The sequence below is a fragment of the Alligator mississippiensis genome, chromosome 4, assembly GCF_030867095.1.
Source record: "Alligator mississippiensis isolate rAllMis1 chromosome 4, rAllMis1, whole genome shotgun sequence".
Classification (NCBI taxonomy): Eukaryota; Metazoa; Chordata; order Crocodylia; family Alligatoridae; genus Alligator; species Alligator mississippiensis.
This window is the reverse complement of record NC_081827.1, coordinates 76,639,330-76,661,291: the sequence shown is the minus strand read 5'-3', so window position 1 is coordinate 76,661,291 and position 21,962 is coordinate 76,639,330. Positions and strand designations below refer to the sequence as shown.

General features: G+C 42.2%; 1 protein-coding gene across 3 annotated transcripts in view; it reads right to left on the bottom strand.

Moving 5' to 3' along the window:
* SYT1 (synaptotagmin 1) overlaps positions 1-21,962 on the bottom strand; it is a 672,911-nt gene that overhangs the window by 567,597 nt on the left and 83,352 nt on the right. For 2 of the 3 annotated variants that reach the window (XM_059726116.1, XM_059726117.1), the window contains exons 2-3: positions 17,249-17,332; positions 10,705-10,745 (exon numbers count right to left, since the gene is read on the bottom strand). The gene's annotated coding sequence lies outside the window, so the exon portion shown is untranslated. Of the gene's footprint in view, positions 1-10,704; positions 10,746-11,518; positions 11,608-17,248; positions 17,333-21,962 lie in introns of those variants that run through there. The other variant, XM_019493983.2, reaches the window with a different exon arrangement.

The following is a 21,962-nucleotide window of genomic DNA, read 5'->3' as shown; positions in this document are numbered from 1 at the left end:
AATGGTTCATTTTTTTCACTCACAGAGGTCATCACTCCTTCTTAATGGTTTTTATATTCCAAAACTCAAGCTAACCATTTTTAGGGCAATTTTGCTTCTGCAACTTCCCTCTCCTCCTATTTCACAGCCCTGGAAAGTTCTTCAAAATCATAGAGCCATCCATGGAGACCAGTTTTCAGCAGTAGCTTAGGTTTCAGCTTTAGTTAAGCAGGAAAGGGAAGGCGAGTCAGTTGAAAATAAGGAACTGTCTTTGCTGTATACAGCCATAACTCAAAAAAAAATCTTTTATACTTCATTATACCTTCCTATAACAAGGTGTGTATTATGTTCTGGGCCATATAATATTCAATAAAATACTGCAGTACCAACTCAGCCTGATGTACCATAATTGCCTGCCTTCTTCAATCTGATAACTTTTGCAGTGACCGCATTCTAGGAGGTATACCAGAAAAGCATTTGTCACCAGTTGTGACTTCCCCAGGTAGTATTTTATCCTTACAACAGACTACACATTACTGTACTCAAAGAAAAAAAAATCATGCAGCTGTGCCACAGCAAGGGATGTATACAGTAGCTCCTTTTCTAGATGAGCATATCCCCTTGATATCATTCTTGCTCTTGTTCCTCCTCAGCCTGGCACCAGAGGGCGCATGCCCAAAAAGAAGTCCCCCTCTTGCTCCAAAGCCCCCATCCCCAAGAAGCAGAGGCAGGTCACCCTTGATTAGTGGGGGAAAGGCAGGGACAAAGTGGGGCACATTCCCAAAGTGAATTGGGGAGATGCTTGCTCTCAATGGCCAGCCCTTCTCCACTGTTGAGTGTCCAGGGTTCAGGCAGCTCATGGTGCTCATGGCCCCATCCTACCAAGTGCCCACATGCACCACCTTTAGCAGGACAGTGGTGCCCCCCCTGTATGAGGCATGCAGGGAGTACTTGAGGTAGGAGCTGCAGAAGGCAGGGCCACAGGTAGCTTTACACTTCACCTTAGACAACTGGAGCAACTGGGGTGAAGATCACACCTACCTCTCCCTCACAGGGCACTGGCACAATCAGTCAGGGCATCAGTGGGCTCTCCTTCAAGCGTAGGTGATGGATGAGTCCCACGTAGCAAGGGAGAGCATGGTGGCCATGAACCGCATGGGGCAGGGGTGGCTCATTGGGCAGGCCAAACTCACCTGCGGGTTCATGGTCACCAACAACGAGGCCAATATGGTCATGGCAGCACATGCTGCCAACTTCACTGGCATCTGCTGTGTGGCACACAAGTTCTACCTCATTGTCAGGGACACCTTGGAGGGGGACAGGGCTCCCAGTGATGGCACCATCACTACCACAACCAGCCAGCTCATTTTGAAATGCAGGAAGGTGGCATGCTACTTCCACCAGAGCATCAAGGGGCACAAGATGCTATGGGACAAACAGGCAGAGCTGAGCACCCTGCAGCACAAAATCATGCAGGATGTGGAGACTCGGTGGAACTCCACATATCTGATGCTTGAAAGGCTGGTCAACCAACAGAAGGCCATCCAGGAGATGGCCTTGGTCAGAGAGATTGGGATCAATAGCCCCCCTTAACAAAACTGATTAGGATACCATCTTTCAGATCTTGGTCCTTCAAGATGTTCCTCAAAGCCACTAAGAGCCTCAGCATTGGTGATACCCTCCTTAGCCAGGTGATCCCTGTAGTGAAGAAGCTTGAGAATCAAATGGAGAAGTTCCAGGGGACTGATGTTCCTGGACAAGCCAAGGTGCAGGCACTGGTGAAGCGGCTGAAGGAGGGCATCAAAAAATGGCTGGATCCATTGTGGTCCAATATGGTCCACGTGCTGGCCGGTATGTGTGACCCGAGGGTGAAGAGGAGCGTTTGCAGCAGCAAAACCCTTGATCACTGGAAGGAGGTGCTGGTGAACAGCGTCAGAGAGGCAGAAGGGCAGAGGCGGGCAGACATGGAAGAGGGGAATCCACTGTCCCATGCCAGCACTCCAAGCACCAGTCAATCTCCTCCACCACAGCCACTGTCAATGTGGGCCAAGGGCATGGCTCCAGAGACACCAGACCCCACCATCCAGCAGGTAGTGCAGAGGCCTCGGTGGCTAACTATCTTGCCGAGGATGTGGAGCTGCTGCAATGTGACCCCTTGGTGTTTTGAGCAACCCATAGCCAGATGTGGCAGGATCTGGCTACGGTTGCCCAGGAACACGGTCTTGTCCACTGACCAGTGTTCTAAGCGAGAGGGTGTACAGCATTGCTGGGGATGTTATGACACCCCACCGCACTTCCTTGGATCCTGGTTTGGTGGAGTAGCTGGTGTTCCTGAAGGTGAACCTCCCACTGCTAGGGTTCCCCAAGCTCCACATGCAGATGGAGTGAGTGCCACCCTCCTCACACCACACCTATTTCCTTTCTTTAGTTGTTTTCTCAACCATTTAATGCCCTGCCCTCAAAGGGAATTTACAAAACACTTTTCACAGATAAGCCTATGAATTTCACTTCATCAACCTCCTAAATACAAAAAAACCTCTTGGACTCAATATAAACACTGGATTTATGACACACTATAATCTGCCTGACACACTATAATCTCCCAGCCTGTCTCTCCCCCCTCCCCCCCACCCCGATGCCTCAATTTACATTTTCACTGACTGGCTTTCTTGCCTGCAGCCCAACCTCTAGCTTCTTTACTATTCATTCCATCTAGGAAGAGTGCACACACCAACTGCAGATGCTTCCCCAGCTTGACAATGAGTTTTTAAACCCAAAAGCTTGCTAAAATACATTTCTCCAACTATTCAGTTGGTCTAGTAAAAGAGATCACATCTACACAAAGAACCTTGTCTGCCTGTTCCATAGACCAACACAGCTACAACCAGAAACCCAGTTAACACACACAAGCGACACGAGTTTTGCTTTTAACAGTTTGAGGTGCACTTTCACAGAAGCCCCTGTACCTATCTCCTTGAAACCACTAATCAAGATATTCTTTCTTCTACAATTCTGCTGTCCATTAGCTGCATGTAATGTAGTTCCTATTTCACAACCCTGCACACTGTTTTTAACTCTAGTTAAAAATATTAACTCAGGTGAACATTAACTGAGGTGTGGAAATAACTGTTAGTGAAGCATAGGATGCATTGTAAAGATGCTCAAGGCTTGAATTCATTTTATGAATCTCAAAAAGAGACATACATTTAATTCTAATGACTATAAGACTAAAGAAACAACATGTTTTGATTATGTTGCCTAGTTTGTTGTGGCTTTAACATATAATGTGTGATGCAGCAAATTAGTGCACATCCCAATAAAGTTATATTTATTTCTGTTTGATCTTAAATTGAATAATACAACCCTAGGTCCCTAGCACATTAGTAAAGCTTCTAGTTTCTTTTTTACCTGGAGAAAAATGTGTGTTGTGTTATATGTGATGATGATATAACACCTCATCTGTATCTTCCTTGTCAAAATCTTAGATTTGCTCATGCTAGGCATCTACCTTACTGGTAAAGCTTCCAGTTCCTTTTTACCTAGAGAAAATGTGTTTTGTGTCATATGTGATGTTACAACATCATCCACACTTCCCTTTTCAAAATCCTTGATCCACCCATGCCAGCAGGTTACAAAGTCAGTCTCTGCCTTGCCCTTTGAACTATTATTTTCAACCTGGAGCAAGTCCCAAAAGAACAGTGACTGGTTCTTTTCCAAATCACATGGGGCAGGCCTTTACACAGTGTCCTAGCATTAGCTAGCAGGACATTAGCTACTCTGAGGTCACATATCCAGAAAGGCTCCATTTTCCAAGTTCTAAAGCCTCACAATTTTTTCATGAAATAATGCTTGGTTTTCCAGCCAGCCCTACTCTACAGTTCTCAGCAGCGCTAACTCCACCACTCCTAATTATGAACACCTGTCCTAAACGTACAATCAGTTAAATGGAAAGTCTATAATTCTAGACCTACTGTAAAATGCTGAACCCCATATTCACTCCATGTTCCCCTTGAGTTTACCAACTTAGAGCTTTTCTGCACGCACTAAATTTATAAAAACCCAGGGCAGATGCAACCAACTCTGCTCAAAATCCAGCTGGTGCCTATCTTCTATAGATTTCCTATAAAGCCCTACTTTTTTTCGTTTCTGAAATGGACATTAATCCTGATTTCTAAGGCATTTATAAGGTATTCAAACCAACTTAGCACAGCAGGTGCTTGCTTCTCTTTATATTACAAAGTTTGCTTTCAAGTTTGTTTGCATCCAGCTGCATTATGAGAACTTCTGAGTCTGGGGATTACAGTAAAAGCATCTTCTCTTTTTGAAATATTTTTCAGGAATTTTCTGGCCCTTCCATCTCTTTTTAAAATATCATTGCTTCTCTACACAATATTAGAGGACACTGATAATGTAAAGTGTTCCCTCTCCCCCATTCCACTTTTCAAACATTATTAAGAAACTAATGTGTATAAAAAAGGTGGGAGTTTTATATAATCTCAGCCCTTGTCTTCCTGATGACAAATATGCTGCAAGAACTGGGGAGGGTAAACTTAACTTCAAGATTACATCACTTGTTTAGTTATTGTAAATTGTTTCTAAAGCACACACATGATTCAAGCAACAAATAAAATTAATTCATCTGAAACACCATAAATCTGGAAGGTCATGAAAAAGCTGCCCAGTAGACCAGATAGGAAAGAATGCTGTTTGAAAAGTTGCAGTTTTAGTTGACAATTTTTGCAGGTCTTCCTCTAGGATGGAACAGGGGTTCATAGGTTCGTCATTCTCTTTAAAGTTTGGAGACACAAACTAAAAAATTCAATTGGAAGGTCATACCAGATTTGCAGGTTTTGCCAGTTCACTGAATTAAGATACACTCACAAGGAAATAGAACACAAGTTTGTGTAGATTTTGCAGAGTATATATATGATTAAATTAACTTAATCAGCAGACAGCCTTTCATCAAATCCCCAGAAATCACATTTCAAACTATTATTTGTTAAAAGGGCTGAACATATTTTAGATTTTTTCCAAAACAGACCCCAGAAAATTCTTCCCAAATACAGAAGCTAATGCAATACTCAATGTACCAGGTAACTATCTGTCCCGATCCACCTGCTATCTGAAGTTCTCAATTAATATGGCAAATATTCTCTTTCCCACATTCAGATTCAAAGCAAAAAAGTCCCCAAAATAAAAGCAAAAATAAATTAATTTCCTTAATTAGAGGCTGAAGGAATGGATAGACTGGTGAAATGGTCTGGAATCAATCAGAGGCAATTCAGTGAAGACAAATACAACGTACTGCACTTGGGACAGAATAACTGCATGTACAAATACAGGCTAGCTATGCTTCAATATAGGCAACAAAGACCTGGGGGGTTATAGTAGACCAAAGGTTGATTATGAGCCAACAGTGTGCTCTTGTGGAATAAAGAAGCCAACAGCATCCTAGGTTGTATTAACAGAAGTGTCTCTTGTAGATCAGGGACATGATTTTTCCACTCTATTTGGCACTGATGAGCAGGGATTCAGGTTTTCCATTCACCACAGTAAAATGTGGATTTTCTCATGTAAGGAGAAAAATGTGGGAAACAGTGGGTTTCCCACTGCAGGCAGGAGGAGTTCCAGCCTGCAAGCGGAAACCCACACATGCACATGGCTGCCAGGTAGCCTGCAAAGCAGCTCCTGAAGGTAAGTCTTGGGGTGGGAATTGAGGCCCCCATAGGACGGGAAAGAGTTGGGCAGGGCTGGGTTTGGGGCTGCTGTCCACCTAGGGCTGGAACGCACAGCCGCAGGACCTGGACAGGGAGCAGGACAGGACCACGGGCGGCTTCTCTGGAGAGGTGTGCGTGGGGGGGGGGGGGAGGGCAGCTGCCTGCCACTCTGCATATTCCTGGGGGGCATGGAGGCACATGTGCCACAAGTTTGTGCACAAGCAGGGGCAGGCTGTGGGCTCGGGCTCCTTGCCTTGCTGCCCTCTCCACAAGGCCTCCGCAGCCTGGCAGGTGGGACCTGGTGCAGCAGGGCAGATTACGGCAAGGTGGGGAAACTCAATGGCAATGCCTCGGGGATCCCTGAACTACCATAGTGCGGTGCTCCTTGCCCTTCTGGCAGCAGCAGGGGTGGCAGTGTGAAAGGCACTCCACTTTGGCAGCATAGGGCTCGTGGTGGCAGTGCCCATCCTGACTTTGCCACAGAGGTCCCGGGGAGGGCAGTAGGACGGAGAGCTTGCAGCCTGCACCCATCCCACACACAAATCTGGTTGGGCATGTGCTCCCCATACCCCACCCTGTAAGTGCACATGGTGGTGGAGAGCTACCCTACACCCAAGCCTGCAGCAGGCAGGCCACACCCACCCCTCCCACAGGCTCCACTCCAGCCTTGCTGCCCATGGGGGGGGCGGGGAAGCTGGGCTCCATGCTCAGGCACTGTTGTGGGGGACAGGAGGCTGCAGACCTGGGGAGTGAAGGGAACTAGCAGGGTGGGGGGCCACAGGTGGGAAGCGAGGGGCACTGGCATGGCTGGGGGCTGTGGGCCAGGAGTGTGGGTCAAGGGCATGAGCAGGGAGCCAGCATATCATGGCTGCAGCATGCTGGCAAGTGAAAGGGGCAAGAGGACCTCTGATTTTCCACGATAAAAAAACCCAAAAATCAAAATACCAAAATCTATAGGTATTTAGAATTAATTTTATTGTAGTGATTGAGGCACTGGTAGGCTTCCAAATTATTTTAAAATTGTGAATATATCAATAAGACATGGTGTTCAACTGCTACCTATGTATATAGTGGCATTTCATTTTAATCATGGGAAAATGTAGATTTTGGCCATTTTAAATCAGAGAATATGCTATTTTTAAACAAAGAAAACCAGGATGCCTGCTGATGAGGCCTCACTCAGACTACTGTGGCCAGATGGGACCCCACATTTTGAGAAGGATGTGGACATTTTGGAAAGAGCCCAGCGGAGGGCAACAAAAGTTATTAGGGGTCAGCAACACTTTTGGCTGGAGTGCCAAAAACACCCCAAACTCTATCCACACCTGGACTTAGCATGCCAGAGGCAGGGGAGCCCTATGGGCAATATTCCCCAGTTGCACACCTGGGAAGGGGCCTAGGGCAGCACAACCCTGGCTTCTCCCTCATCATCTTCCAGAGGCAGGGCCGACTGTGGTGTCATGGAAAACGGCCTTACATGCCATGCTCTAATTTAACCTAGGAAAGAGAAAAGACTGAAGGGATTTTGATTTTAGTCTTCGAGGGTTATTATGCAGAGGATAGAGACAGCCCATTTTCTGTCTGTCTGAGGCTGAACTAAGAGCAATGGCCTCAAGCTGCAGCAGAGGAAATTTAGGTTGGAGATTATGAGGAACTTTCTGAGTATAAAGGGTGGTCAAGCAGTGGAACCAGCTACCTAGAGAAATCATGAGCCCTCCATCTCCAGAACGTTACAAGAGCAGGTTAAATGGACTGGGATGGTTTAATCAAAGACAATCCTATTTTGAGAGCTGGGGGCTAAACTGGATGACCCCAGGAAGTCCCTTTTGACCCTGCTTTCTTGTCATGATCCCAAATGGGAATAAGAATGGGACCTGAAGGTATATGCTTATAAGAAGGATCCCAGTTAAGTCTGCTGGAAATGTGTTTTTCCACTGCAGCCTGGTTGTCATGTAGAAAAAATCAGTTATGAGAAAGTTTAAGTCATGGACTGAATACGTAGTAATGACAGGCCAGGTTCTTTGGACAGATATAATATTATCTTTCATTAGGCCAACTTAGTAGTTGGAAAAAAAAACTACATGTAGCAATGACTGATGCAGCAATCACTGGCATTTTTTCATTATTGATTATATAATAAACCCAGAGACCTTCATGGGGGTTGAGGTACATTTTGCTGGGTGCTGTACAGACATAGAAGAGAAGATTTACTGGCTGCTGGTAGAGCATAGTGAAGGCTGATTCCAGAGGAAATGGTTCCTGAGTATTTCTTTAAGACAGACTTCTTCAGGGCTGATTTCAGTAGGAAATCCAGTGCATCAAACCATCTATACCAAACTATCTATATCAGTGGTCCCAACCTTTTTAAGGAGGAGATCACATTTGGAATTTAAAAGCACCCAAGATCTACCAGGCGCCGCCACCTTCTCCCCCTCCCCACTCAACAGGTAAGTCTGTGGAGGAAGGGGAAGAGAGGGGAAAGGGGAGACAGATTGATGCAGAGGGAGAAAAAATTATTTGGGGGCTCAGCGCCCCAGCAGGTAAGTCCCACCCAGCTGGATGAGTCCCCCCACTCAACTTACCTTTGCTTCTGCCTCTGCAGCACTGTCCCTCACCATGGGGGTCTCAATCTAACCCCTGCCCCTTCCCTCCCCCCATGAAATGACTTGCTAGGCTGAGGCACACACAGGCATGCATGCGGGCACTCAGCTCCCCCCAACTCCAGCCTTGGATCGACTCAAAGAGGCTCCGAGATCTACTAGTGAATCGAGATCCACTGGTTGGTGACCACTGATTTATATAAATTGGATCATCCATGGCTGGGTGTCACAACCTGTCTGCAGTGTATCCCCTGAGTGCCAAGTTTCTGCTTGGGAACAGACCAGGGTTTACCTTGGGATAATTCCTTATCCCCGCAAGCCTCAATTTCACTGCCCTTTACCAGATCACAAAGCTATAGCAGGGTAATATCTGCCCACTCTAGGTGACTACCCCTTTGGCTGACAAAGGTTTTAGGTCCCCCTTTTTGTACAATATTACTTGCCATGATATTCAGGCTAGCCTGGAATATCACTTGCTCCATGATCGTGTTTTACCACAGGCAATCAATAAGGAGACACAATAAAATAAAAGTATGTATTATAGGAGAAAGAACTATACAAGAAAAACTGACCATGTAGTTTGAAGACAGACAAGTTTCTTACTCTCTCACTTGACTAATCTTTCAGAGAGTCCTGCCAAAATTATATATAGATATATATATTCCTCATGATCTTGCCAGCCCCAGACAACTGGGGACTCAGACCTTCCTCCAGCCTGGGAAAATCCAAAGACCCTTTCCATCTCCGAGATAGTTCCTGAAATATCTCCATACCAGACTCTGTGACCCCTCACTCCCATCAGCAATCTCCCAAGTCTCAGAATCCTTTAGAAATTTCTTTCCTGCTAGGACAAGCTGGAATTCCTCTGGCTAATGGCCCATTACTCTGAGATGCCTTAGTTATTGTAGGGTTGTTTTTCCCCATTACAGAAAGATAATATTTTGGGTGCCCATCTCAACAGCAGCCCCTTCTGCCTGTAATTGGGAGTGGCAATTGCCTTTGCCCTAATAACAGAATGGCCAGAAATATTTAGCAGTTGTGCCCACTGTCTTTTCCTTAAGTACACGCCCCTCAGTTCCTTTTTTTAAACCATGACCAAGATCCTAAAGATATATACAGACAGCATAACAATCTATACAATGATAAAACTGACATAAATGTATACATCATAATATTCATTTTCTAAAGAGACTACACGTGCAGTAAAAATAAATATCAGAGAAATAAAGCAAGAAAGCATTATTGCCATCCCACGAACCCCCAAAATTTGGTGGGGTTTGTAATTTTGGGGTACTCCAGCATTTATAAATAATCTAAAGTTTAAGCCCCTCATCTGCTCCAGCATTTTAAGAAAACTGACCCATCAAATTGACATATCCAATTTTTAGCATCAGCAGCCAATAAATTAAGTAAACATTTTATTTTCCTCACTTTTCATAAATAGTACATATGAATGTCTTGTTTTCTTGCCCAATGTCACTGAATTAAAGTTATAATGTGCATCTATTTATTTTGCAGAATCAGTAACTTCACAGAATATTACAACAGAAATCCAAAGAACACACTGAGTCTGATTATAATATTCTAGTTAATAATGTCTATTAAAACAACCATTAAAAAAACATCATGATCATTTAACTGGGAAAATTTAATATATATTATCGTAATGTTTTCATTAATGTTAGAGACTTTTAACTGATGTCTTAAATAGATGTTATTATTAAGAAGAGTAACATGGCAATAATTAAAATCAGATCAGAACTTTACCAATGAGAGAAAAAACTGTTACATTCAAAGTAATGAAATCATAGATGCCAGCCTATACTATTTGTCTTCTCCTCTGGTTCATTGGCATCCACATTTTACTACAATTTTATTTTTAATTCAACATCTTGAATTTTACCATGTCTTCACATGAAACTTGCATCAAATGGATGCAACATATGGGCTACACCACAGGGCTAGAATATTTCTTTTTTAAGAAATTGATAAATATCATCAAGAACCCAAGAGAAAACAAGGTTTTATGTGCAGAGTGCTTCCCCTCTTTCCTGATGCTGTTTTCCACATATATATTGATCTAGAAACGTATTATCTTTTAAAACTTTTTCTATTTTTAGTTCATAATAGCCTAAGCCATTGAAAAGTAAGAAATGCATGATGTATTAGTTAAACAATGAACAGAACAAGATAGACATAAATTTAGTTCTTGTCACATATGCTAGCAATTGAGTTGAAGTGACGGCAAGTAATATAGAAGGCAACATCTATGATTCATTAAAAACACTGTAACAGCACTTGGATTACAAAAAAGTATTCAGGCCAAAAATGTTTTCCTGCACACTGAAGTGTACTTTCTTACTGATTTAGATGCCAGAATCTGAATGCCAGATAAGATGTAATCTCACCTTCAAGTTAAAGGTAATTGCCATTAACTGTCATCATGGAACTGGAAAACAGAATAGAAAAAACATGCATTTGAATGACGGTATTGTCAATTTAATAGTCTTAGTCACTTCCCTGATAGGGAACAAGATTTACATCACTTTGTAAGCTCATATTTCCTGACATTTGTCCTATCATATTATGATCAAAGAACTAAAGTAGTGGATGGGAAAGACCACAGAAACAATCCGATTAAATGATTATGTAAACTTCCAAGAAAATACTGTTTCCATTTGCACCGTGAATGTTAGAAATATTATACCGACATTGTGTTTCTACATTTAACAGGTTCTTGTCTACTAACTCCCCAGGCCATTTTTGCTCATTTCATTAAGAACACAGGAATTAGGTCTGCAGTTGCCTGGTCCTTGAACTGACCGCTAAACAACTGGCTTCAGCTATAACATGTCTACTAATGCAAGCCAATGTAACAGCCAGAGATTATTTACAAAGGTGATACTATGCTCTATTGAAGCAACATTTTAATGACAACATGTGGGTCATGGAGAGAGGTCCCCAGGGGTGGCTGTGATGCCCCTGTTGGCTCTGTGATCCTGCAAGCTCTACACAATCGTGTGACCCCAATTAGGCCTCCTCCTCCCCTATGAGCTTCTTCCTGGTCCACAGGTTCAAACAATAACTCAAACCTCAGCACCTGGGCTACAACATAACATTAACAATAAAGGCAACACTCTTCCCCTTTAAGAGGGCAAACTCCTACCCTTAGAATACCAGACTCCTTAGCTCTGGGCACCTTGTGAGCCCCTACAGTCTTACTGCGTTTGGAGGTAGCAAAGTAGACCACCGGATGCACTGAGCCATTTTCTTGTGCAGGGGCTCCTTCTCCTGGCAATTGCCAAAAAGAGAGCAACCCTGGCTAGCACCAGCACTGAGCTTATACAGCCTCTGACTCCTTCCAGTCAGCTGACTGCTTACAGGTGCCAGCTAATTACCTTGTTAGCCAGTTACTCAGGCAACCTGCAGCTGTGGAGCTCTGTGTAGCCTGCCAGGCTCCTTTGCTAAGCTGTTTCTGCCCTTAAAAGCTCAGGCACTCCTTAGTGCCCTGCAACAATGTGACAAAACACCAAAATAAAATTATGGAGGAGAAACTAACTTGCTATATATACTGAGCATTTTTCAAACCTGAGATTTTCAAAACTACTCCATGAAACAATAAAAGTTATGGAAGCTCAATGACTAACACAGAATACATTTGAAAACACTGGATAATTTTTATGCTTATAGAGTTATGTAAGACAATGGTAATAAAATGTTATTTTTATGGTGAGACTTTTTTCCTTGGGTTTTAGGAGGCTCTCTCATAATAGGCGGTGCACAATGGGCATAAACAGAAGATGCCTTATTTTATCAAGGGGTTGGCTGTTCAGTGACTAAGAATGAAAGCTCTCAAACTAGATGGATGAAATTTGTCTCCTCTCTGAAGTGACTGATCAAATCCAGTCTTGTGTAATAGTATACTTCAACAAGGAATACATAGGGACTAATCAGGCACAGCACAAAACCTGCCCACTCAGCAGTAAGCAAGCATACAGATTCTATTCTCACTTTTCAGTATCAATACACAGCTCTCTAAAAGCTGAGTGGAAGCACCCTACTTTTCAAAAACAAAGTTCAAATCTTAGTCTGGGGAATGTATCTATGAGAAAATATGGTACTCTGTACACTTCTGGTCATTCGTATTCAAGTTACATTCACAGTGGAATAACTGCAGAGAAGGGAAACTAGGGTGATCAGGGGTTTGGAGAGCCTGTCTTACAAGGAAACTGAAAGAGCTTGGCCTGTTTAGTCTAGTAAAACTAAGGTTGCAAAGGAATATAAATAAATATTGGGTGGAGGGGAGTGTAAACACCAAGGAAAAAGAGTTATTTAAGGCATAGAACATTATTTGTACAAGAACAGATTAATACATTTAGGCTGGCAATGAGAAGGTTCCAGACTAGCCTTCCAGATGGAGTAACGGGGACAACCTCCCAATCCACCAAAGTCCTAGTTTTTAGATGTAGCTCCATTATTCTAGGGAACAGATAATGAGACCTGGCACCTGCACCAGCAGAGATTGGACAGGAAGTCCCATCCAGACCTATGTTCCTGTTTGTCTATGTACACTAGGATACTCATTCACCAACCTATCTTTAACCTTTCATTTGAATTTGAATTTCACAAGCCACATGCTTATTTGGCATGCAAATTATTTCCAGTTTGGATGCATTAAGTAGTTTCCCTGTTCTTTGAACAGTCTGCCCACAGCATGCAGATGCTCTGAAATCTGAAAGATATTGCTTGTGAATCTGACTGGATCCAAGTGTAGACTTGACAGTGCCAGTAAAAGCCCATACCATATGGACCAAGACCCAAAGCCTGTATTAGATCAGCTTTAACAGAAAAGGAGATCTGTTAAAATATCCAGCCAGTCAGCAAGAGTATTGATACAGCATCTGCCAAAAGGTATTTAATGTTTACACTGGTGTGAGATTCACAGACACACTTCTACTTTTCCCTCCAAGTTAGCAAACTTTTTACATCAAACGTTTTATTAATGAGCTCTCCAAGGTGCTAACCAGTTCAAATGGAAAGGAGCCATTTAATTCATCAAACTGTAAGATCACATTTTTACTCTTTCAAGCTACATTCACTAGAAAATGTAGTTTCAACCAGCTCTTAAAGACTTCTTTCTGAGCCCAGCTACACACCAGTCCAGATAGAAGGGTGGCACCTTAGAGACTGGTTCTGGGAGGCATGAGCTTTCACAGGTAATAATCTACCTGATCACATAAATCTCAGATCAAGGTAGGGAAGGAAGAATCTTTCTTACATCACTCAAATCTAGGAGGGGGTGGAAATGTAGCCTCCATTCAGCTGATGCTCCCCATCTTGCACACAAATAGAGCAGCCTGTGGAGCTGCAGCCATGGAGCAGAGGGGAAGAGCCAGCCCTGCTGTGGAGCAGAGAGCCCTGCCAAACCCAGAGAGCATGCCAGGATGCTGGAGGACTCTGATTTATCTTAAGCCAGCAAGGGGTCTGGGACAGACATTGCATAAACCACTTTGAACCAAATCAGTTAAGTCTGATACTACATTCAACCAAGTTTATCTCAAACTGGCTTCAAGCCATTTTCAAACTGGTTTATGTGTACTGAACATCTGTTCTGTTACAGGTTTAAATCAGTTTCTGATCACTTAAACTGGTTTATGTGTAACTTCTGTCCCTAGCCTTAGAGTGCTGAATAACAGTGTGGCCACCCTTTTTGGATTACCTGGAGCAAACATACAGCACTGGGGCAGTATCTTCCCTGGAGAGTTGATATGCAAGACCCAGGTTAGCCTAGCTTGGTTTTGAGGGGTTATAATACGAAAACAATACTGAAGTGTCCCCCACTGTGGCTGCACTGGCATGTGGAAGGCACTTGAATGTCTGAGATCACAGCCAAAGTGTCTTAGCAATGCTACGGTACAGTTCTTTCCTAGCGAGTTGTGAAGACCTTGCCTGTCCTTCTTGGCACACAGGAGGATATTATAAGAAGCCACTGGGGAAACTATCAGCTCTTGAGAGGTTTAACTGGCATCCACAGGGCAGGGTTTAAGCTGTGCTGGGGCTGGGGTTGTAGGCTTTAAAGTAAGGCAGCTAGCCCTGTTGTACTGTAACAATTTTTACAGAACGGGACATTGGCCATCGTGGCCCCATACTTTATCTGTTAGGGCACTGTCTCATGCATGTGTTAGGGTTAACTGTGTAGTCTTGCCAACAGGTTAGTAAAATTGATTTGTATGGGATGCTTTGAATAGGGATGATCCTCCCTCATGCAGGGGGTTGGACTAGATGACCTCTCGACCTAAGTCTTTTCCAGCTCTACTTTTCTATGTAAAGAATTAAGGAATTTGGGTAAGAGGCTTGCATGTGTGAATAGGAATTTGGTTAAAGACAGTATCTGAGTATCCAAGTTAAATCTTCAATTAATGCAAGCCCTGAGAATCACAATATGGGTCTTAATCTGCTCAGGCAGTTCACTTACAGCCATGGTCCCAATTATTAGACTAAATAGTAAGGTCACAATGAAGCCTTTAGAACAGCTTCTGCCATACAGGTTTCTATTTCTGCCACTGGCACAGATTCTTTTATTTGCAGCCTTTTTATACTGTATCCTGGTTTCCACCCTCTCTCTCTGATTATACATTCATACATAAAACTAAATGTGGAGTAAGTGACTGCCTTATGAATGCACTGTTCCAGGATGTAGAGCTGCCTCTTGCATAGAACATTTACTCACTGAGAGCCTGCAAGGTCACTTCGTGAGCAGTAATCTAATCTGACTGTGACTGAGTATAAGTAAGGGCAGCCATTCCAGGGAGCTTTTGAGCAGCCTATCTAGGGAATCACCATGTTAATACCAAGTCACAGAAAGGCAGCTGAACTTAGTACAGGTAGCCCTGAGTTCTGTGAAAAGTGTTCAGGGTTTTAAACCGTTCATGTGTATTCAGGGTGATTGTCCCTGTATAATAAAGTTTTGTCTCACATTTGCAAAAATGAATTCTCACATTTTTATGTCTATGATAAGGACTAGATTACAGTTTTGCATGCAACTACTGGCAGACTCTCCATTTTCAAGGTTCTGAACAGTACCACCCCTGCATACATCTGGTATCCCCTCCCATCTCATTTCCTTTCAGTACAGAATGTTCAGCCAGATCTTCCCACCCCTCAACACCCTACTCAGTTCCTTTATTCATTTCACTCCCTACATCTGGAACAGGCTCCTCTCTTTAATTTCACAAAGCTACTCTATGCTTGAATCTTACTTTTTTTTTTTAAACTACATTTTTTTCTTTCCAAGAGAATGTTCCTTAACTTTTCACTTGGTTCATTATACAATAAAAGTTAATTGTATATATTATTCTATAATATTGTACTTAATGTTATTAATCTATCTATCCAAACTATTTCCATTATCTTATTGGATTTTTAAACAATGCTATTATGTTGCAGCTTTAACTAGTTCTCTGTAGGACTGCACGAAATTTCGCCAGCAGTTTCATTTCGATGCTTTCTTGACTCATTTTGAGCTCAAAACAGTGAAATTGAAATGAAACGGAGAGCTTCAAAACAGCCTTGAACCGAAACAGGGCAAGTTGAAATCTTTAAAAAATTTTGAAACGTTTTGAGTTTTGAAGCTCAAACTGGGCTTGACTGCAGGGAAACAGAAGCTAAAGTAAGGAGAGGGAAGGGGAAGAGTGGGGAAGGAGTGCTCTCATTATTGACTGTGTAGCTAGCCAGTGACTGTCATCCTTCCTTGAGGTCCCTTCCAATCCCAGTGCTTTGGGGAAGGGATGGAAAAACTGCCTAAAAAGCAGCATTGTTTTGCCTGTCAGCAGCTAGAGGGGCAGGGGCCCAGAACCCAGATTCTCTCTACACCTACCTCCTTGACAGCTGGCAGGCTTCATGGCTGCAGCAGGGCCTAGCAGGCCTGCAGTTTTCATCCCTCTCTGCCCTAAGACAGACACAGTCAGTTGTACAAGTACCCATGTCACAAGTTTTGCCTGTCGGTAGCTAGAGGTGCAGGGCCCCAGAACCCAGAAGCCCTTATACCTATTTCCTTGACAGCTGGCAGGCTTCATGGCTTCAGCAGGGGCTATGATCCCTGCAGTTTTCACCCTGCTGTGCCTTAACACACACACAGTGTCACCCATGTCACGAGTTTTGCTTGTCCACAGCTTGAGGTGCAGTTTCCCTAACACCCCTGCACCTATCTCCTTGAAACTTGTCAGGCTTCATTCCCTCAGAAGGGACTACCAATCCTGCACGTTTTATCCAACTCAGACCAGAAATGACAAAGATATAGGCTGTTTTGAACTTCCCCATGATACCTATGGGCAAAACACTGAAACAACAGTTTTGCTGTTGCAATGCTTCGACGAAACGAAATGGAAGAGCGGTTTCAAATCGAAACAAAATTCCAAATGAAACTCTGTTCCATTGAAACATCAAAACGCAAGTCAAAACAGAATGGTGCCATTTCACATGGCCCTAGTTCTCTGCCCTTTTTCTCCTCTTCTGGCTCCAGACATTTCAATCTCCTGGTCTTGGAGAAGTCCTTTACAGAACTTTACAACCTGACCTTAAGTCAAATCAGAAACTGATTCTTACGTTCAGGGACAGGCCAAAATCCCTAACAGAACAAGTCTTTTAAATGTTTTAGCCATAGCTCGCAATTTATCCTTCCTTTCTATCCCCCTCCCCCACCCCAAAACTCCCAAGTCTACCAAGTTTTCAAGAATCTTTGAGCTATCCCAAAACATCTCAAGTTACTCCTAGGTTAGGGCTTCATAAGTATGTTTGTTCCTTCCCTTGGACTTTTCTACTTACCCTTGCATTCAGGGCTTCAAACACTAGTACTCTCATAGATCCACAATGTGTTACGAATTCAGAAGCAATCTGCCTGTGTGAATGGATAGAAAACCCAAGCCTAATAATGGGAGAAGGGCTCTTACTCACTTGACCTCATCTTCTCCCTTGGCCCTTCTTGACTTCATTAGGCATTCTCCCTTGCAGGAGAACCTCCTAGCTCTTGCCCATTTGCTGCAAAAGAAAAGCAGAGGTACATTGCTTAGAGGCATCCTAGACACAAAAGAAGAGGTAGCATCCAAACCAGAGTGAATGCAGAGAGGAACAAAGCTCCAAAGATGTGAAAAGGGCAAGCACTCCCTCCAGGTGTGTTTTCTAACTGAAATTCAAGCTTGCTGATTCTTTTCAGTCATGAAACCCCACCCTTCTCTTTCCAATTATTGTTAGCAGCTGAGGCTTTTAGGCATACTAGTTAACAGAGATACGGGCCAGAGATGGGCACTCTCTCCCAGGGGAAAGAAGAGAAATTCATTGCATTATTTCTCTTTCTTATGCCATTAAAATGAGTTGGGGAAACAGCAAAACTCCTGAACACACTAAGGGCAAAACAGAGGAAAAAAAGAAAAAGTAAGTGGGGGAGACAGATGGCTGGGAGTGTAAATCTGCCTCATACAAGTAAGCTGGGAAGTGACAGCCAGATGGCAGAAAAGCTACTAGCCATCTCCTCCTCCACAATTTCTTCCTGGTAGCCACTAGCTCAATCCCCCTCCCCTCTTATGTTAACCATAAGAAAGCAGCATGGCATTAAGACACACACTAGCTGCTAGAACCCACATGGGAATTGCATGCTGCCCTCTGCTTTCCCTTTTTTCTTTGGGTTAAAAATATTACTCCTTTTCACTATGTGCTGCATCAAAATATAGAATGAATCCAAAATGGAGAACATGCCATGTATACATGGAGTGACTTTGTCTTATAGGGCAGGTTACAATTAGGGTGGCCATCATAGAGGACATTCCAGTTTTCTGCTACTCTGTCCTCCTTTGATATGAAACCCAATGCCTTTATGTCATTTTCTTTTCAAGAGAAAAATAGAGGACATAAAGGCATCTGGTTTCATATGAATAGAGGACAGAGTGCAATAGGACTGTCTTGTATGATGGCTGCCCTAGTTACAATAAACAGTAGAGAGGGGGCAGGTTTAATCAGACTTAGCATGCAGGTGTTGCTCAAACAGCAAACTGTGGTTCTGCCCTGCAGAAAGTAGAAGCTGGAAAGATCCTGCCTACTTTCTACAGACTATTTTCAGTTTTATTTTTCATTTTATATTATACAAAGTTCCTGTTTATATAACTTTTTAAAATATCTAGTTTATTTATTATCACTAGCAACAGTCTGTCACCACCTTTTAAAATAAAATTTAGATAGGCACCACCATAAGCAGGCATATTTAGTAAGGCACTTAAAGCACTTTCTGAAGGTCTATTGACTTCACTAGCAATAATGGGTACCGAATATTCTAGAAAAGAGCAACTTTGCTTAGGAGTTCTCCAATTATGGTTGCACATGTGCTCTTATTATGCAAAATCTAGCAATGATAACATAGAGAAGGTGCTCTTGTTGGTCCCATTCCCCTCCCTACCTTGCATCCACCTAAATATTTTTGTCTTGGTAAAAAATCACTAAGACTTGTGTGCTATTAAAGCAGTGGAACTGCATTTATACTTTTAAATAAGAAAGCAGATGAAAGGAGACAGAAGAATGATGCAACCCAAGAGCAAGGCAGTCAGGTGCTTTTAAAAAATTACATTTTTATATTAAAAAAAGCTGTACACATCTCCACTTTAAAAGCAAGAACAAAATGAAACAGGATTCTTTGCCATTTGGTCCTGCAGCATACTGTACTCCCTTTCTCTCCATCTCTCTCTGTTCCTCTCCAGTTCCCTCCTTTCCTTCCTACCCTGACTGGGTAGAAGAATAGGCAGCTGAAGCAACGATGGACGGTAGATAAGCAATTTCAGGTCCCCAGGGAGTCAGTATTACTCTTCCAGAAATCAGCACAATGTGGCTGACTGGGCTCATTTTGCACAATGAGCTTCCAGGAAACTCAAATCTTATTTCTCCATTTGCTTATTTTAAGCTTCAGTTAATTACAAATGTTTAACAGTCTAATACTACCCTGTGGGAAGAACAGTGGAACAGTCTTCAGCTCAAGACCATTTCTAGGAGGTATTCTTAAGGAGATGAGAGTAGACTCTCAAGTGTTTGTGCATTCATATACTGGGGGGGGGGGGTTAGGGAATAGTAAGGGGATGTTTCTTTTCACAGATGGAGGCTAGAAATCTTAGGATGACAACAATCATTGTCTTTCCTTAAAATAAAATCTATTAAAAGAACATGTGACAGCACTATCCTACTATCTTAAGTCCTAGCCCCTTACAAATCTAAGGTTACACTCCCTATTATACTCCCAAATTTTAGTTAGCATTTTACACACCATAATCAAAGCTAATTTATTTAAGCTATTTGGAGCTGCCTTTTTATTACAAGTTGTGAAATGTTGTTGACTCCTGGGGTAGATTTAACTACCCCAGGGGTCAACATCTGACAGCCCCTGTTCCCATGCAAAACTTCCACTCATAGAGTGAATGCAAAAGCAAACTTTATTAGAATTCTGCTAGCAAATAAAAAGAAACACAGTATATAGCCAGATATAGCTAGATATTCATTTATGATGCAAGCAGAAATAAGCAGTTTTACAACTTACTCTCAAACATCTTAAAATCCTAAAAATTGCTAACAGGCAGGCAGCTTGTTTGGGAGATCTTACCCAAATTGTGAGACTAAGTTGAATGCCTGTTGGATCGTCATTATGTCTGCAGATATGTCTCAAGAAAGGATACAAGAGGAGTGCATCTCAGATCATGAGCCCCTTTTTATCTTCCTCCTCAAACAAAGATTTGAATTATTCTTGATAGAAATTTTGATAAGTATGATCAGAAAGGAGAGTTTCTTTTTTCATCCTGCTGCTCAAGCTAAAACATCCTGACCTGAACCCTGAATCAAGTTTTGATGTCCTAAGACTAGCTAGTCTTTTCAAAAGGTTTCTGTCATCTATGACTTAGTCCCTTTTACACCGCTTCCCCCTAGCCTCACTTATGCTAACTTGGCCTAACTTAATACAGTCAAAGGCCTACTACTAGAATGAAAGGTAAAAGGAGTCTAGCTTAATAAAAAAGTCTATAGAGTCTATGACAAGCATGAACTGGAACTTCTAAGTGCTACTGCAATGAAGACATAACTATGTGGAAATTGTTTGTAAGCCTTATTGAGCTGCATTGAAACAATTTTCTTTAAGTGGCTTTTGAATAAGCTATTAAAGAACCTCAAAACCGCCTTATAAATTGGGTGGCATTCATCATTGGCTCTAATATTTACTTATTCTGGGGGAGTTCCCTTTTTTGTATTATTTGGGGGGGGAGTGGATGGGAGTGGGTGTTTTTTGCTTTGTTTTGCTTTCTTCTGAATTCCTTAACTCAGAGATTCATGAACTGGTTATTGAATTTCAACCTGCAGTTCATGAATCACTCAGATACTGACCTAAATAATAACAAGACTATTTCCATAGAAATTGGTTCATTATTTTGCTAACCTTTAATATTTTCAGATGTCAGTGACAGAACAAAACACCTTTATTTTGGGGTAGAATGCGTTTTGTGGATGCAACCCCTCAGCATTTAAAATTGCTAGAAGAGGCACTTATGTTATTTGGCTTTAAGAAATCTCACTTTATCTTAAGAAACCTTCAAAGTTTAATTAATTAAAGCAGTTGACTTTCTATTTCTCTAATCCACAACAAGCACTGCTTGTCTGAAGGTTGTTAGTCAACACTTTTAATATGAATGTTGTTGTTATAACTTAAAACTCTAAATTATATTGTGAGTGTTATAGGGAAATATCCTAGATTGTGACTGCAGGACTGCTAGTCTCCTTGGCACTTTCATAAAAACAAGGACTATGGCCCTTGTCTTGACAGGTCATGAACACCTTTTATTAGACTTAGGAGATCATGGCTGAAGTAGTACTCAGCATCACAAATTTTGTAGTTGCTTGTGATGTATTGTTCCTGTATGCAAAAATTCTAATTTTTTTTCTAAACTAAAATGAGTTTCATATTGTAAAGAATCCCTACTCTTGGTATATCACTGTAAGGAGCTTTCTAAACTCATTCAAAATCTAGGTATTCCAAAATTGCAATATTTGTTTTTATTTTGAATCTGGAAGAAAAGAAAAATGTCAAAATATTTTGTGAAATGGAATATTCAAAAGAGTTCAATTTGAAAATGGAATAACCATTTTTTGGCTATTTATAATTCAAACATAATATTTTGATTGTCTTAAAACAAAATGCTTCATTTTTGTTTGTTGAAGTGACCCAAAATGACAGATGACATCAAGCTGGGGAAGAGTAGTAGATATGCTGGAGGATAGGGCTAGGATTCAGAGAGACATAGACTAATTGGAGGATTGGACAGAAAGTAATCTCATGAGGTCCAATAAGGGGAAGTGCAATGTTTTACACAGAGGATGGTATAATCCTATGCATCAACACAGGCTGGGGACCAATTGGCTAAGCAACAGCTCTGAAGAAAAAGACCTGGGGGTTATAGTGGACAGTAAGCTAAATATGAGCTGAGTGTGCCCTTGTCGTAAAGAAAGCTAATGGCATAGTGGATTGCATTAGTGGGAGTGTTGCCATCATCTCAAGGAAAGTGATTCTTCCCCTCTGTTTAGGACTGGTGAGGTCACATCTGGAGTACTGTGTTCAGTCTAGGTCCCCCACTACATAAAGGATGTGTACAAA